Source organism: Leuciscus leuciscus, assembly GCF_965113295.1.
Source record: "Leuciscus leuciscus genome assembly, chromosome: 19".
In the NCBI taxonomy this organism is placed as follows: Eukaryota; Metazoa; Chordata; class Actinopteri; order Cypriniformes; family Leuciscidae; genus Leuciscus; species Leuciscus leuciscus.
In genome coordinates, this window is record NC_138743.1 from 37,149,287 (window position 1) to 37,156,684 (window position 7,398).

The window sequence follows — 7,398 nt, forward strand, 5'->3', positions numbered from 1 at the left end:
CACAGTGCTGCGCTTCACTCTGAAACACACAGTGCTGCGCTTCACTCTGAAACACACAGTGCTGCGCTTCACTCTGAAACACACAGTGCTGCGCTTCACTCTGAAACACACAGTGCTGCGCTTCACTCTGAAACACACAGTGCTGCGCTTCACTCTGAAACACACACAGTGCTGCGCTTCACTCTGAAACACACACAGTGCTGCGCTTCACTCTGAAACACAGTGCTGCGCTTCACTCTGAAACACACAGCGCTGCGCTTCACTATGAAACACACAGCGCTGCGCTTCACTCTGAAACACACACAGTGCTGCGCTTCACTCTGAAACACAGTGCTGCGCTTCACTCTGAAACACACAGCGCTGCGCTTCACTCTGAAACACAGTGCTGCGCTTCACTCTGAAACACACACAGCGCTGCGCTACACTCTGAAACACACAGTGCTGCGCTTCACTCTGAAACACAGTGCTGCGCTTCACTCTGAAACACACAGCGCTGCGCTTCACTATGAAACACACACAGTGCTGCGCTACACTCTGAAACACACAGTGCTGCGCTACACTCTGAAACACACACAGCGCTGCGCTTCACTCTGAAACACACAGTGCTGCGCTACACTGAAACACACAGTGCTGCGCTACACTCTGAAACACACACAGCGCTGCGCTTCACTATGAAACACACACAGTGCTGCGCTACACTCTGAAACACACAGTGCTGCGCTACACTCTGAAACACACACAGCGCTGCGCTTCACTCTGAAACACACAGCGCTGCGCTTCACTCTGAAACACACACAGTGCTGCGCTTCACTCTGAAACACAGTGCTGCGCTTCACTCTGAAACACACACAGCGCTGCGCTTCACTCTGAAACACAGTGCTGCGCTACACTCTGAAACACACAGCGCTGCGCTTCACTCTGAAACACACACAGCGCTGCGCTTCACTCTGAAACACACAGCGCTGCGCTTCACTCTGAAACACACACAGTGCTGCGCTTCACTCTGAAACACACACAGCGCTGCGCTTCACTCTGAAACACACAGCGCTGCGCTTCACTCTGAAACACACAGTGCTGCGCTTCACTCTGAAACACACACAGCGCTGCGCTTCACTCTGAAACACACACAGTGCTGCGCTTCACTCTGAAACACACACAGTGCTGCGCTTCACTCTGAAACACAGCGCTGCGCTTCACTCTGAAACACAAACAGTGCTGCGCTTCACTCTGAAACACAGTGCTGCGCTTCACTCTGAAACACACACAGCGCTGCGCTTCACTCTGAAACACACAGCGCTGCGCTTCACTCTGAAACACAGCGCTGCGCTTCACTCTGAAACACACAGCGCTGCGCTTCACTCTGAAACACACACAGCGCTGCGCTACACTCTGAAACACACAGCGCTGCGCTTCACTCTGAAACACAGTGCTGCGCTTCACTCTGAAACACAGCGCTGCGCTTCACTCTGAAACACACAGTGCTGCGCTTCACTCTGAAACAGCGCTGCGCTTCACTCTGAAACACAGCGCTGCGCTTCACTCTGAAACACACACAGTGCTGCGCTTCACTCTGAAACACAGCGCTGCGCTTCACTCTGAAACACACAGCGCTGCGCTTCACTCTGAAACACACACAGCGCTGCGCTTCACTCTGAAACACACAGCGCTGCGCTTCACTCTGAAACACACAGCGCTGCGCTTCACTCTGAAACACACAGCGCTGCGCTTCACTCTGAAACACAGCGCTGCGCTTCACTCTGAAACACACAGTGCTGCGCTTCACTCTGAAACACACAGCGCTGCACTTCACTCTGAAACACACACAGTGCTGCGCTTCACTCTGAAACACACACAGCGCTGCGCTTCACTCTGAAACACACACAGCGCTGCGCTTCACTCTGAAACACACACAGCGCTGCGCTTCACTCTGAAACACACAGTGCTGCGCTTCACTCTGAAACACAGTGCTGCGCTTCACTCTGAAACACACAGCGCTGCGCTTCACTATGAAACACACACAGCGCTGCGCTTCACTCTGAAACACACACAGTGCTGCGCTACACTCTGAAACACACAGTGCTGCGCTTCACTCTGAAACACAGTGCTGCGCTTCACTCTGAAACACACACAGCGCTGCGCTTCACTCTGAAACACACACAGCGCTGCGCTTCACTCTGAAACACACAGTGCTGCGCTTCACTCTGAAACACACAGTGCTGCGCTTCACTCTGAAACACACACAGTGCTGCGCTACACTCTGAAACACACAGCGCTGCGCTTCACTCTGAAACACACACAGCGCTGCGCTTCACTCTGAAACACACAGCGCTGCGCTTCACTCTGAAACACACAGCGCTGCGCTTCACTCTGAAACACACAGCGCTGCGCTTCACTCTGAAACACACACAGCGCTGCGCTTCACTCTGAAACAGCGCTGCGCTTCACTCTGAAACACACACAGCGCTGCGCTTCACTCTGAAACACACACAGCGCTGCGCTTCACTCTGAAACACACACAGCGCTGCGCTTCACTCTGAAACACACAGCGCTGCGCTTCACTCTGAAACACACAGTGCTGCGCTTCACTCTGAAACACACACAGCGCTGCGCTACACTCTGAAACACACACAGCGCTGCGCTTCACTCTGAAACAGCGCTGCGCTTCACTCTGAAACACACACAGCGCTGCGCTTCACTCTGAAACACACACAGCGCTGCGCTTCACTCTGAAACAGCGCTGCGCTTCACTCTGAAACACACACAGCGCTGCGCTTCACTCTGAAACACACACAGCGCTGCGCTTCACTCTGAAACACACACAGCGCTGCGCTTCACTCTGAAACAGCGCTGCGCTTCACTCTGAAACACACACAGCGCTGCGCTTCACTCTGAAACACACACAGTGCTGCGCTTCACTCTGAAACACACACAGCGCTGCGCTTCACTCTGAAACACACACAGCGCTGCGCTTCACTCTGAAACACACACAGCGCTGCGCTTCACTCTGAAACACAGCGCTGCGCTTCACTCTGAAACACACAGTGCTGCGCTTCACTCTGAGGCCACATTTACACATAGCCGGGTATTTAGAGAAACGAATATTTCTCCCCCTCCGTTTTCAAAAATAACATCGTGCACACAATATCGTTTTCAAAAAAAGTTGTCGTTTACATCAACCCGCATAAATACAAAGGGGCGGCAGTGTAAGGAGAAGGATAAAGCCATGCAAGCCAATCAGAATCCTCAAAATCGACAACGACGAATAGCACGAGCGACTTCCTGTTCCTTTCAAAACAATAGACATGGCGCGAGGTTCGTTCGTGTGGACAGACAGCGAAGCAAATGCAAACAGGCCAAAAGCGTTTTCACAAAAGTAAAAATGAGTACCACTTTAACAGCATCCATGATCAAATAGTAGCCAAACAAACTCATAGACAGTATGGAACAAACTCTAAACATAGGGCGCTCACATGACGTAAGCATTTTCTGGCGCATAATGTGACGTTTGAGAACCTAAAACCCCGTTTCTCCCAGTTGACACGGCAACACATAACCGGCGTTTTCAGAAATCTCCACTTTGGCCGGAGTTTTTAGAAATAATCGTTTTCTGGGATAAAAACGGCGTTTTCGTGTAAATGACAGGCCAAAACGCAGGGAAATATCTGCGTTTTCCCATCGTGTAAACGGGGCCTGAAACACACAGCGCTGCACTTCACTCTGAAACACACACAGTGCTGCGCTTCACTCTGAAACACACACAGCGCTGCGCTTCACTCTGAAACACACACAGCGCTGCGCTTCACTCTGAAACACACACAGCGCTGCGCTTCACTCTGAAACACACAGTGCTGCGCTTCACTCTGAAACACACACAGCGCTGCGCTTCACTCTGAAACACAGTGCTGCGCTTCACTCTGAAACACACAGCGCTGCGCTTCACTATGAAACACACACAGCGCTGCGCTTCACTCTGAAACACACACAGTGCTGCGCTACACTCTGAAACACACAGTGCTGCGCTTCACTCTGAAACACAGTGCTGCGCTTCACTCTGAAACACACACAGCGCTGCGCTTCACTCTGAAACACACACAGCGCTGCGCTTCACTCTGAAACACACACAGTGCTGCGCTACACTCTGAAACACACAGCGCTGCGCTTCACTCTGAAACACACACAGCGCTGCGCTTCACTCTGAAACACACAGCGCTGCGCTTCACTCTGAAACACACACAGTGCTGCGCTTCACTCTGAAACACACACAGCGCTGCGCTTCACTCTGAAACAGCGCTGCGCTTCACTCTGAAACACACACAGCGCTGCGCTTCACTCTGAAACACACACAGCGCTGCGCTTCACTCTGAAACAGCGCTGCGCTTCACTCTGAAACACACACAGCGCTGCGCTTCACTCTGAAACACACACAGCGCTGCGCTTCACTCTGAAACAGCGCTGCGCTTCACTCTGAAACACACAGCGCTGCGCTTCACTCTGAAACACACAGCGCTGCGCTTCACTCTGAAACACACACAGCGCTGCGCTTCACTCTGAAACACACACAGCGCTGCGCTTCACTCTGAAACAGCGCTGCGCTTCACTCTGAAACACACACAGCGCTGCGCTTCACTCTGAAACACACACAGCGCTGCGCTTCACTCTGAAACACAGCGCTGCGCTTCACTCTGAAACACACAGCGCTGCGCTTCACTCTGAAACACACAGTGCTGCGCTTCACTCTGAAACACACAGTGCTGCGCTTCACTCTGAAACACACACAGCGCTGCGCTTCACTCTGAAACACACAGCGCTGCGCTTCACTCTGAAACACACACAGCGCTGCGCTTCACTCTGAAACACACACAGTGCTGCGCTTCACTCTGAAACACACACAGCGCTGCGCTTCACTCTGAAACACACACAGTGCTGCGCTTCACTCTGAAACACACACAGTGCTGCGCTTCACTCTGAAACACACACAGTGCTGCGCTTCACTCTGAAACACACAGCGCTGCGCTTCACTCTGAAACACACACAGCGCTGCGCTTCACTCTGAAACACACACAGCGCTGCGCTTCACTCTGAAACACACACAGCGCTGCGCTTCACTCTGAAACACACACAGTGCTGCGCTTCACTCTGAAGCACACAGTGCTGCGCTTCACTCTGAAACACACACAGCGCTGCGCTTCACTCTGAAACACACACAGCGCTGCGCTTCACTCTGAAACACACACAGCGCTGCGCTTCACTCTGAAACACACAGCGCTGCGCTTCACTCTGAAACACACACAGCGCTGCGCTTCACTCTGAAACACACACAGCGCTGCGCTTCACTCTGAAACACACAGCGCTGCGCTTCACTCTGAAACACACAGTGCTGCGCTTCACTCTGAAACACACACAGCGCTGCGCTTCACTCTGAAACACACACAGCGCTGCGCTTCACTCTGAAACACACAGCGCTGCGCTTCACTCTGAAACACACAGCGCTGCGCTTCACTCTGAAACACACACAGTGCTGCGCTTCACTCTGAAACACACATAGCGCTGCGCTTCACTCTGAAACACACACAGTGCTGCGCTTCACTCTGAAACACAGTGCTGCGCTTCACTCTGAAACACACACAGCGCTGCGCTTCACTCTGAAACACACACAGTGCTGCGCTACACTCTGAAACACACACAGCGCTGCGCTTCACTCTGAAACACAGCGCTGCGCTTCACTCTGAAACACACACAGTGCTGCGCTTCACTCTGAAACACACACAGCGCTGCGCTTCACTCTGAAACACAGCGCTGCGCTTCACTCTGAAACACACACAGTGCTGCGCTTCACTCTGAAACACACACAGCGCTGCGCTTCACTCTGAAACACACAGCGCTGCGCTTCACTCTGAAACACACAGTGCTGCGCTTCACTCTGAAACACACAGTGCTGCGCTTCACTCTGAAACACACACAGCGCTGCGCTTCACTCTGAAACACACACAGCGCTGCGCTTCACTCTGAAACACACAGCGCTGCGCTTCACTCTGAAACACACACAGCGCTGCGCTTCACTCTGAAACACACACAGCGCTGCGCTTCACTCTGAAACACAGCGCTGCGCTTCACTCTGAAACACACACAGCGCTGCGCTTCACTCTGAAACACACACAGCGCTGCGCTTCACTCTGAAACACACACAGCGCTGCGCTTCACTCTGAAACACACACAGCGCTGCGCTTCACTCTGAAACACACACAGCGCTGCGCTTCACTCTGAAACACAGCGCTGCGCTTCACTCTGAAACACACACAGTGCTGCGCTTCACTCTGAAACACACACAGCGCTGCGCTTCACTCTGAAACACAGCGCTGCGCTTCACTCTGAAACACACACAGTGCTGCGCTTCACTCTGAAACACACACAGCGCTGCGCTTCACTCTGAAACACACAGCGCTGCGCTTCACTCTGAAACACACAGCGCTGCGCTTCACTCTGAAACACACAGCGCTGCGCTTCACTCTGAAACACACAGTGCTGCGCTTCACTCTGAAACACACAGTGCTGCGCTTCACTCTGAAACACACAGCGCTGCGCTTCACTCTGAAACACACACAGCGCTGCGCTTCACTCTGAAACACACAGCGCTGCGCTTCACTCTGAAACACACACAGCGCTGCGCTTCACTCTGAAACACACACAGCGCTGCGCTTCACTCTGAAACACACACAGTGCTGCGCTTCACTCTGAAACACAGCGCTGCGCTTCACTCTGAAACACACACAGCGCTGCGCTTCACTCTGAAACACACACAGCGCTGCGCTTCACTCTGAAACACACACAGCGCTGCGCTTCACTATGAAACATACAGTGCTGCGCTTCACTCTGAAACACACACAGCGCTGCGCTTCACTCTGAAACACACACAGCGCTGCGCTTCACTCTGAAACACACACAGCGCTGCGCTTCACTCTGAAACACACACAGCGCTGCGCTTCACTCTGAAACACACACAGCGCTGCGCTTCACTCTGAAACACACACAGCGCTGCGCTTCACTCTGAAACACACACAGTGCTGCGCTTCACTCTGAAACACACAGCGCTGCGCTTCACTATGAAACACACACAGCGCTGCGCTTCACTCTGAAACACACAGCGCTGCGCTACACTCTGAAACACACAGCGCTGCGCTTCACTCTGAAACACACAGCGCTGCGCATATATTCACTGAATTAATTCACAGCCTTTGCAACTTGATAATCGCACTAAGCCAAACGACAAATTGCTGAGGAGATCAGTATGCATGTCCACGCTGGGCCAGCTGATGGAGAGTGTGACCGTCATGCTGACTCTCGTTGATGAAGGAAGTCTTGATGGACGGACACTCTCATTCCTAGTTTGCATACTTTAGT

At 52.9% G+C, this 7,398-nt stretch overlaps 1 protein-coding gene across 8 annotated transcripts in view; it reads left to right on the forward strand.

Moving 5' to 3' along the window:
* The window catches only part of lama2 (laminin, alpha 2), a 253,413-nt gene that overhangs the window by 235,350 nt on the left and 10,665 nt on the right, over positions 1–7,398 (forward strand). The window lies entirely within an intron of this gene.